The sequence below is a fragment of the Eublepharis macularius genome, chromosome 2 (genome assembly GCF_028583425.1).
Source record: "Eublepharis macularius isolate TG4126 chromosome 2, MPM_Emac_v1.0, whole genome shotgun sequence".
Lineage (NCBI taxonomy): Eukaryota > Metazoa > Chordata > Lepidosauria > Squamata > Eublepharidae > Eublepharis > Eublepharis macularius.
Window position 1 is genome coordinate 77,482,275 of NC_072791.1, and position 11,751 is coordinate 77,494,025.

General features: G+C 41.8%; 1 protein-coding gene across 2 annotated transcripts in view; it reads right to left on the bottom strand.

The window, feature by feature from the left end:
• The window catches only part of FUT8 (fucosyltransferase 8), a 219,302-nt gene extending 207,843 nt beyond the window's left edge, over nucleotides 1-11,459 (bottom strand). For both annotated transcript variants that reach the window (XM_054972298.1, XM_054972297.1), the window contains exon 1: nucleotides 11,215-11,459. The gene's annotated coding sequence lies outside the window, so the exon portion shown is untranslated. The remainder of the gene's footprint in view (nucleotides 1-11,214) is intronic.
• Nucleotides 11,460-11,751: the final 292 nt, after the last annotated feature.

Here is an 11,751-nt window from a genome sequence, read left to right on the forward strand (position 1 = left end):
ATAGCATCTATGTTTAAACAAACAGCACTTTACAGACCATTACTAAGATTAGACAGGTGTGAAAACATTCATCCCGCTTGCAGGGAAGTCAGGATAGAAGTCGAATAAATCCTCCTCCTCCTCCTAATTTCATGTGTTTCAATTATACAGCATGCGCAAAGCCTTTAAAGACTTTCACATGAAATTATCTGAAATTTTTTCAAGGGAGGTGATTTCTCTTTCCCAAAATTGTCCATGAAGCCGTAACTTAGAAACTGATCTGCACTTCATTGCATCCAGTAAAAGACACATTCTGAGATCTGAATCCAGCTGACTCTGACACCTTGGGTGATATCTTACATCAAAAAAATCAATTTAAAAAATGAAACTAATGAAAATTCCTAACGTCAGCAAAAAATACAAACTTCCTCTGCAAATTCTTGAAATCATAACACTTCATTACAGAAGACAACCTTGCAAGGAATCTCTGACCATACATGCACCGCCAACAAGCAAATGTTTTGTGCATTATCAAACCTGAATAATCCTTTTTAATCATATTTGATCTGATCTTATGCATATTTACTCAGAAGTCTGAGGTAAATGAGACTTACACTAGGAAAGTATTCATGGGACTGCAACACTATCAACTACTATTAGGATTAAATTCTCTGTTTCATTCCTTATTTAGCAGTGCTGTTGCAACATCTTTACAGGAGCAAATACTTCACCACAAAACCCAGAGCCAACTCCCCTCCACACAAAACAGAATTTGTTTACAACTTTTCACAAACATTTTAGGACATTTACACAGAGCACATCACAGAGTGAGCATGTAGCAAACATACTAAAGAATAAAGATCTTTAAAAATACTTTATCAGAAAAAAAGAAATTCTATTTCTCTGGACTGAAAGTGGGCAACTCATTTATAGGTGTGCAATGAGCTTACTTTCCCTCTTATTGGTTGTCAGTTCCCAAGGAGATAGAGGACCAGATAAGGCATTAACAAGGAAACACAGCAACTACCCTCAGAATACTGAACAGAGTGAGTCAATGAAGATGACAGCAAGTAACCATTACTGTGTACAAGTGGAAGAAGAGAACTAAACATGACAGCAGCACAAAGTGGCCCCATTCTATTTTCTCTATCAAATAACATCAGCCGCACTTCTTCCTCTGAAGAGAAAATATTCCTAAAGACATAAAAACCTTGTGGCTTCCCCGTCGGGCAGCAATGCAACAAATCGCAGATCATTTGCCAACTGGTCAGATGAAGGAAAGAGATATATGGTAAGCAAAAAAGAGAGGCCGTATTTTATTATGCACATTTAACCAATCCTGTTATAAGAGCTGAGGGTACATATTACCCCCATAAAAAAGGGAAATTAAACTAACAGACCAGAATAAAATATCTACACACACGTCCTGGGCCAGATAACAAGTGGCTTCATGAGAACAAGCCTGGAAAGATCTTCAATGCTATAAAGTTTAACCTGATGTCCAGATACGCTGGTAGTCCTATTATGACTTCATGAAACCACTTCTAGCCAAATAATAAGCTTTCGTTTAGTTCAAAATTTGTTTAATTTCAATTTATTTTTTCTTACTCCTCAGATAGCAAAAATTAAGATTCACAGCATGAGGTGCAACAGTGTGCAGCACTTGTTCTCTCTCTTTCACATTAGGTATATTTGCAGTTTAACTTAAAGAAGACTAACTGATTTACACTTTAAAATTATATAAATATGCCAAACAGTACAATGTTATATGCTAACCAAGCTATAAATGATGCATTTTATGCAGTTAAAACAATAAAATAAGTTTGGGTTTGACAGAACAATAAGTTCTGTATATAATTCAATTTCCCCCAAATTTGCTTTCTTCTAGGAAGAAAATGTTTTTCCTATTTATTTACATTATTTATAGTCTGCCTTTCTCATTGGAACTCAAGGCAGATTACAGAGTAACTCAATACAATCAACAATATGGGACATCCAATAAACAACGCAATAGGATATGTACTGTAAAAATCTAGAACCAACCAGAAATCTGAAAACAGAAGTAAAGCGTAAATATTAACATGATGCATTAAGCAATGCAAAAATTACATTATAGATTCCTACTTAGCAACAGATGGTACGAACTATACCCAGTAGTACTGACCACAGTCCCTAAGCCCTTTACCCAAGTAGCCTTCTAAACAATTCTCTACAGTAAAACCCTATAACCTGAGTAGCAAACCCTCTTGAATAATTCAGTTTTGCAGTTTGCAAAAAGCCAGGGAAGTAGGAATCCTCCTGACGTCATCAGGCAAACCATTACATAAAACGGGGGCCACAACAGAGAAAACATATGAATGGGCAATTGTTGATTTTGCTCATTTTCAGGATGGCACTGCAGAATGCTCTACGTAGCTTAGTGATGCTGTTGTGGTAGAGCATAGAAAAAGAGGCAGTCTCACGTATATGAGGGATGAAAGCCATGAAGGGCTTTGTATGTGATAGCCAATACCTTCAATTGAGTCTGGTAACTGATGGGCAGCCAATAGAATCACTGCAGAATGGAAGTAATATACATGCTCTATTTGTGTAGTCAGTGTTGTATTATGTGCTGTCAAGTCACTTCAGACCTATGGTAACCTTATGAATTAATGCCTCCAGAACATCCTATCACTGACAGCCTTGATCACATCAGGTCTTCCTCTTTTACTACCTTCAACTTTTCTAGCATGCTCCATCTAAGTCCCAATAATAACTGAGCTGAGGAATTCGTCACCAACTGCAGTCTTCAAGTTGATTTTAAGGGGAGACTAAAGTAAATTGCATTACAGTCGTCTTGTTGTTACTGTACCATGGATCCAGGTGGCCAGATCAGCAGCATCAAGATAGAAGGCCATGTTCCAGGCTAGACTAAGTTGGAAAAAAGTGTTTTTTGCAGTTGCATTTTGTTCTCTAGCAGTAATGTTGGATCCAGTATAAGTCCACGGCTCTCGACTGAGTCAGTAAGGATCAACTGAACTCTATCAAAAGTAAGGAGTACGATGTCCTTCAATATCACCACCTTCTCAACCAGTGTTACCTCAGGCTCTCCAAGGTTTAGTTTCAATTTGTTCACTCTTAGCCAGTTAATTTTCATTTGAACCAGTTAATCATTCATCCTGAAACCTATTTCTGCCTCCAAGTGCCTCAACAAGAAGGTATGGTCCACTGTATCAAAGGCTGCAAAGAAATCCAACAGGAGCAACAAAGAGGCATGACTTTTGTCTGCATCAGGCAGAGGTCATCAACTAAAGCAAGCAAGAGCCTAAAGCTAGTCTGAAGCCAGACTAGAAAGGGTCCAAAGAAGATGAATTATCCAAGACGACCTAGAGTTGATCTGCTACTGCTCTCTCAACCACTTTGCCCAAAAAGGGCAGATTAGCAACTGGGCAATAATTGACCACATAGTTTTTCTGTAGGGATGGAGAGTTTTTTTAGCAGAGGACAGATAACTACCTCTTTGAGAGGTCAAGGGAAGGTGCTCTGAGTTATGACTGATTTAGAATAGATACCAAGTGCTCGTTGATGTGGTCCTTACATGATTTTAGCACCCAGGACAAAAGTAGCAGCCTTAACATACCTCAGGATCTTCTCACCATCCGTCATAGAAACTGGGTAAAAAGAGTCCATAAATAGACCATGCAGTGTATTAGGTATCTCTTCTGGCAGATCAATGTTACAAATGACATGCAGATCAGTGCACATTCTTGGTATTTTATTAGCAAAAAAACCCTTGCAAATGTATCACAGTTAATCATTTGTTCCTGGGGCAATACAAGCTCAGATTTAGGAGTCAGCAAATGCTGAGCTATCTTGAGCAACTGGGATGGTCAAGACCTAGCTGATGCAATAGTAGCAGACAAATAACATTTCTTTGCCACTGTGACGCACCACCATTTCATAAGTCTTACAATGGGCTCTACAGAATTATCTATCAGATTCTGTAAGAGTTCTCCACCAGTGTCCTTCTAGATGTCTCCCAATCTTCTTCGGGTCACCCAGCTCCACAGTTAATCCAGTAGCTGTGTTCTGCCCCAAGGGAAGGAGTTATTAACAAGGGACAACCTTGTTGATAGCTTCAAGGAGTTTCATATTTCACACTCCCACCCCAGCCTCAACTGAGCATGTATTTGGAGTCCTAGAATCCCCCCAAAGCATTCTGGAACCCAGTAAGATCCACAAGCCTCCATGGATGAACCATTTTAATCACAGCCCCTTTCTATCAGGGTGTTGGGGTCACTTTTACCTTTCAAGACCATGCTTCAGGTTGGATCTCCAACCCTGAAACCAAGCCTTCCCTCAAATACTCAGTGCAAAAGATTAAGTCCAAAGTGTGACCTCTTTCACCTGTTGGGCCCATCTTGATTTGAGAGAGACCAAAAGTAGTTTTAAAAACCCATAAAATTCTTGACCAGTACTGACAAGTTATTCTCGGCATGATTCTTGAAGTCCCCCAGAACAATCAGTCTAGGAGTTTCCAGCATCACATATAAGAGTACTGCAGCCAACTTATAAGAGGGTGCCTACTGAGTAACTAGGCAGCTTCTAGACAAGAAGAATGCTTAATCTGTCCTTTGTCCCTAAGGAGCATACGGTCAATGCCAGTGATTGTGTGCACTGAAAGTCTGTGGAAGTTGAAGGCACCAACATTTACAGAAAAGTTACATCTCTAATGTTACATATGAACCAGACCAGTTTCTCCTTCATGGTACTGTAAACAAATCTAGTGTACATTAAGAGACTGCTCTCTCTTCTTTTAAACTTCAAAAAAACGCTTTCCCTTTCCACAACTGACTTTATCATTGGAGAGACCAAGGGAAACTAGTGTGCCATCAAGAATAAATCCAATTTGCCTAACAATTTATGTGGACTCACTAAAACATAGCTTATTTCCAAGCTGCTTGCATATGTCAACAATGAAATCACTCAAATTTCTAAACTACAGTAATTCTATTTACTATTCCCTTAATGAAGATATCTAAAAGTCTATAGTCACCTATAGGTCTAGTATACCAAACCTCAAACAGGTCACTTCCCTACACAATGATTCCTAAATGCTGCTTTAAACTGTTTTGCACATAGACAGAAAACATGAAAGCAAATCTCCCTCTTTGTATTCTTTTCTGCAGGGACACCAAAGGAATACAGTTCATGAGAACTTTTGTGCAGGCAGCATCTTCTCTAGCAGCAGACACGAGAGACTGCATCAGATAATTCATGGTATTTGGGGGATTGTGTGCAGAGGAGACAGAAGACAAAAACAAGGTTTGCTGTGCAATCCAAAAAAGACATTTTCTTGGAAGTAAGCACCATTGACTTGACCTGAGTAGAATTCTGAGCAGACTTGCTTTGGATTGCTCTGTCAGTTGTCTGTCAGACCACATTTTCGAATCTGCATTGTGGTAAGAACATCATATACACTTTTTTCAATCCCAACTATCTTCTCCTTAAGGGAGAGCTGTGTTTTAGTACTTAGGAGACCCATGAGATTTGCAGGGAGGGATCCCATTCTTTCCCCCCTTTGCTTGCTCGGCCACTTGCCTGCAGTATGGCCACCTCCAAAGGCCTGGCTCCGCCCCCCCCCCCCCCGCAATCTTGCAGGATATGGGGAATCTGGCTCATCTGCCCACCTACCCTCCTCCTTGCTTCTCTGCCTGCATGCTTCCTGCCATTCTGCCTACCTCCATCTTTTCTCCTCACCACTCGCTGGGAAGCAGTGATAGTGGGGGGCTCCTGCCTTTCTGCATCACTGTAACCTATCACTGTCAGTGGCAGCAGTGGCTCCTCCTCTTCTTTCATCTCCCACACAGCATGAGACAGGTGGATACAGACAAGCTGATGGAGGCACATCAAATAGTCAACACTCCTCTGTTTATAGGGGATTTAAACCCCCCTCCTTTTAAAAAAACATTTCGTATTTTTCTGCAAACCTGGGAGATCCCCTAGGTTTGTAGAAAAATCTGTTCTGTCTACAGCGCACCAAACCACAGTCTTAACTATCCATTGATGGGGCCATCTTGAGAAATATATTGACTGGTAGGTTTCCACAAACCTGCATACATAGTTCTCTGTGGTGCTATGCAAAGATACACACTTACTTTATCCTTAAGCACTTAACCTGAGGAAATATCAACACCTGCTTGTGAGCCATTCAAGAGGAAGACATCTTCAATGAAAGATAATTCTTCTAGAGAAAGTATACACAATACCGGTCTAGTATGGCGTTCCCCATAGAAGAACAAGATAAACCACCACATAACAGAACACTGGAAGAAACTTTGAAAGGCCAGGAATAATTCACAGTTCTTACGTTATCTACTCTTGTTCTAGGATTTCTTAGAGTATAAATCTCTTCTGAGAGCCAGTTTGGTGTAATGGTTAAGAGCACAGGACTCTAATCTAGAGAACCAGGTTTGATTCTCCACTCCACTTGAAGCCTGCTAGGTGACCTTGGGTGAGTCACAGCTTCTAGGAGCTCTCTCAGCCCCACCCACCTCACAGGGTGTTTGTTGTAGGGATAATAATAACATACTTTGTAAACTGCTCTGAGAGGGTGTTAAATCGTCCTGAAGGGTGGTATCACTCGAATATTATTATTGTTATTGTTAGCAGACCTTTGAGATCTAATTGTGATTTGAGAATCCTTAACAACTTTTTCAAAGTGTTTTAAAAGATTTGCAAGTTATGGTAGGCTCTAGGCTAAGCCAAACTTTTATCATGTTCAGTTTTCAACCTTTTGAAAGGGCTGGAATTTGTTTTGCCAAACACTGATTTGATTTGATTTTAAAGAACTGTTCAAAAATATTTGGGGCCATTTTTAACCATACCATTCCTTGTTATTTAAAGGACTCTGGTCATGGAAGTCAGCAGGAACTCCATAAGATGTTTAGAGGACCCTGGTCATGAAAGTCAGTAGGAACTTCAGCACAGCCACTGCTAATGAAGAGTCTGTATCAACTCTATTGTCAACACAATGACTTCTATTAAGTAATACTACAACTCAACACAGTGTATAGAACAGCACCTAAAAACCAGAATGATGTGTGGTAAGGCAAGATGCTAACATCATTAAATGTTGCTAGGATGTCACATGGGTCAGTGCAGCAAGTTAATCACTATCACTAACATACTATTAAGTGATCATGCAATCATATGACTATGTTAATATACTTTCATGAATGCTTGAGATTCAAATTCAAAATGTTCAAATGCAAATATTGATAAGAGAGCCAAACAGAAAGAACCAGAGGAGTTAGCCATGTTAGTCTGTAGTAGCAAAATCAAAAACAGTCCAGTAGCACCTTTAAGACTAACCAAGGCCGATTCCAGACGGGCACAAATGAAGCGAGTGCTTTCGCTTTTTCAGCGACAGCACTCGTAAAAACCCGCAAGTTCCCGTCCCGGCTTACCTGCGGTCCATGGCGCTCGGTTGCGCTATATAAGTGGACAGTGTGAACGCGGTATGGCAGGTCTGCACACTTCTGGACGCTTCGTCGCCGCGGAGAGGCCCTCCCCTTTCCCTCCTTCCTTTGCCGGCCGGCCGGCAACAATATTCCCTTAATTTTTTAAAAAAAAACGGGCGCCATTTGCACAGTTGCACGTTTGCGCACATCAAACTGCGCAAATGTGCACAAATGCACAAAAGCGCACAAACATCGACGCTGCGTATTCGCATACCTGCGCGTTTGCGCATTTGTGCAAAACACGTAAAAAAAAATTTAAAAAAAAAAACAAAATGCGAACCAATGAAGGCCCCTGACGTCAACTGTGACAGGGAGGAAACAACCAATCCCGGGTACCTCAGTTGGCCGTGCGAACATCTGGAAGCGGGACGGCACGGCACGCTGCGAGACAAAGCGGATTGAGACGGAAGTGAACGCGTGGCCGGTAAGCGATTATTTCCGCAGAAAAACCGCAATTTCTGGCCATCTGGAATCGGCCCAATTTTATTGTAGCATAAGCTTTCGAGAATCAAGTTCTCTTCGTCAGATGCATGGTACATAAACTGGTCAAACAGAAAGAAGCACACACTGGAAAAAAACAGTGATCCATTTGGTCTTACACTTAAGTTTTACACACACCTATTTTGTATCTTCCAATAGACTGAGGTTAACAAACCCCATAATATGTGCTCAGTCAAGTGCTTACATTTAAACAGACTGCTTCCACTAAGTTCAGTGACACTAATGGTACATGCCTAAACTCAATTACACCCTTTTAATCCCTTGAAGTCAATGGTCTTAGAAGAGTGCAACTCTGGTTAGGATTGTACTTCATCAATGTAAGTCCAAGCACAACAACTTCAATAGATCATGGATTAAATTGCAAATTTTATTTTAAAATTTCTTAGCTTAAATCTGTTTCTGTTGTGTGAGTTTTACAATCAGGAAATGCAGATCATTACTAAAAACAACCAGAAAATTTTATTTGACATGTTGATAAACATGCATGATCTCAGCACACTACCTGCAAGACAATGAAGTACACATAAATCAATAATCTAAAAGTCCATATAAAATAGTGCAGTACAAAAAGTTTTATCTTCAAGCATTTAACATGAGCATACCGTAACTAAACAAGATGTATGCTTTGAAATACTCTAACAAATTTTATTTTGCTTCAGCATCAGTTCCCCCTCCAGACCCACTTAATATTGTAATTATTTTTCCCAATTTATTAACAAGAAACACAAGCCACAAATTTAAGCATTCTTACAAGTCTTTAGATGATATGGTACCAGAGTATCTAGGCATAACGACAAGAATTCCTTTTCAAAGAAAATCAGAGAGAATATTTTGTATGGCTTTGTATCGTACATATTCACAATACTCTGAACCTATTCTGTTTAGTTTATTATAACATATAACACTCAATAAATGCCTGCTCAATGCTGCACATTAATCTACTTGTTTGAATCTTAAAGTGACCATAACCCATTAAAATGAGGTTAAAGAATCAAGAAATAGTCAACACACTTTACTAATCCCTTCTTCCTGAAAATGCTAAGCTTTATTTGACACAGTAAACCCTAATTTATCACCTGAGTCTCCCTCTATTTCATCTAACTAACACAACAGTCTAAAAAACAAAAAATACCTCTATAAATGTCTTACCAAAACAACACATCTTATTTTATTAACTGTGTGAGGTTGTCACCTTCAGCAACCTATATTTTTGAAATAATGTTTCTCAGGTCAACTGCCCAATTTAACCCCTTGTTTTATTCACTTTCAATAAGTGCTTGCATATTTAAACAAAGGACACTAAAGGCTTTCCAAGCTTTAAATCTGAGTAGGCTGCCCTTCAGCATTACGTAAGTATGTACATCTGCAGAATACAAACAAGCAATAAATTGGTACATTTTTAAGGCTGCGTAAATCAACAAGTCCATTACTCAAAACTATACCACATCAATTACCCAACCTGCTGACATATATGTATCAGCAATTCTAAGAAACTTCTTACCAGCAACCATGTTAGTGATAAATATTCTTTTTCTAATAGATTTCAAACTGCAATTTTCTTTGCTTTTATCTTTTACTCTAAGGCAATTTTTAAAAAATATAGAGGGAAATAAATCTGTTATAGCATATCCTTGATTAATTATTTGCAGATATTTCAGTTTAAAATGCCACCCATACATGAACAAATATTCCTCAAAGTTCAAAATGTTAGATTTTTGTTCACAGAAAAGTATCTAAATATTTATAGTAACATCTGCCAGTACAATAACGCAACAATTGAGCTTATCACTCTAGGTATAAACTTCCAAATATATGGAAAGTGGTAACTATATCAACATTTAAAATGACTAGGATGTGATCCTCTGGTACATACCATCACCTTTATTACTGCCAGCCATCCTGAAAGGGCCACTCCCTTTAGTCAAACTGTCAATAGCAAAGTTTCAAATGCATGTAAATATTTACAGTCCAAGGCCTAGAACAAACTGTGGAAGCTATACAATATGACATGCACTTCTGAAATAAGTGGCATTGTGTCCACAGGCCACCAGAAGAGTGACATAAGAAGAGCAGAAAGAAAACGTGTGATGACGTGTATGTAGAGAGGTCTTTATAGTGTGTCTATACTTCCATACCTGCAAATGTTTTAATAGAGATCTTCCTTGAACGTTTGGAAAGCACACAATATATTGTGGTTAAGTATATTAGCACTTTTTTGTTACCATTCTCCAACATATCTCAGTATCAAATAACCAACTTGGACAGGATAGCATGAGCTTAAAAAACTCAACCAACTAAACATTTTTAAAGGGCACTGAAAGGGCTACAAATACATAAAAAAACAAAGCCCATGCTAATTTAGCTGGCACATCGACTAATACACAAAAAACAGTTTAATGGTAATAGTCAATTTCTGTTAGCACTGGATGTTCAATACACCAAGGATGTAAACCCGACCCCTGATATGAGACCTCATATCCACTGACTTGCTTAAAGTCAGTGTGCAACGAGCACCTTTGCTGGTTTGAGGCGCCCTTCCTGATTCAAAAGTTTAAAAGAGCACTCCGAAGCCTCACCGCAGGGGAGGGGAGAGAAGCTGCGTGCAAACAACAGACCACCCAGCAGTTCTCCTCGCTGCACATCCGATCCCCACCCCCTCCGTCCTCGCCTATTCCCCCGACTGCACCCTCCCGGTTTCTGCACACTGGCGGCTGGTTGCTCATGCTGCATTTCTGCACAGCTCGCCGTGATTTCTCGCGGCGTCTCCGTGCCCGATGCTCCGGGCTTTGCCTTGCCCACGTTCCTTTCTTCTTCGCATCCGCCTCGAGGCCACTTCCTTTTCCCTCAGCGTCCACATAGCAACGGCGTTGTCGCCACTGCAGCTGCCCCAGAGAGCGGGCCGAGCTGCCAGCCGACCTGAAGCATCCTCGCCCCTTCTCGGGGAGCCAGGCCCCGGGCAGAGGGGCACCCATGCCGGCCTCCGCACTGCCGGAAGATTTCGTTCCGGGCGCCGCTGAAGGAGCCCAAGAGCCAGGCAGCCTCAGCGGCAGGAGGTCTTCTCTCCTTCCTCCTCCCACCCCGTCCCCCGAGTCAGCAACTGCAGCTGCTGCTGTACCAGGCCCGTGAGGAGGAGAGATGGGTGGGGGCGAGAGGTGCCCCGGCTCGGCTCCGAGCTCAGCATCCCCTCAAACGCCGGGCGCGTTCCCACAGATCCACAGCAGCCTCGCCTTACCCGAATCCGGCGTTGCCCGCCTGCAGGCTCCGGTTGGTTCCCGGCCACCTCTCTTAACGCCGGCGCTCCTCGAGTACCGGGTCTGAAGAGACGCGCGGAGGAACTGGAGAGGAAAGGCGGGGTGGGGGTGGAAGATGAACAGACGGAAACAGGAACCCGCCGCCTTCGGTTAACGGAGCCTCCGACAGACTGAGGGAGCGCGAGACACTGACAGAGCGCGCGAGGGGAAGCGAGCGGGCTCGCTCCCGCACGCGCACCAAAAGCAAAAGGGGGGGGAAGAAGTAAACCGAGCTGAGGAAAAACGAGGGCGCGCTAGCTAGGGAGGAGCGCCCTCGGCGGCTCAAAGGAAGAGTAGCGAGCCAAAGGGGGCGTGGTATAGACGCGCGTGCTGAACGGGAAGCAGCCAATGAGAGAGGATCCCTGTGAAAGCGCCACGCGGGTGGGACTTTCGCCTCCGAGGCAGCGGCAGCAAAGCGCCGGCAGCACGCATGCGTATTATACACCTGCTGCTCCTCCGTAGCGGCCTCGTCTTCCTTC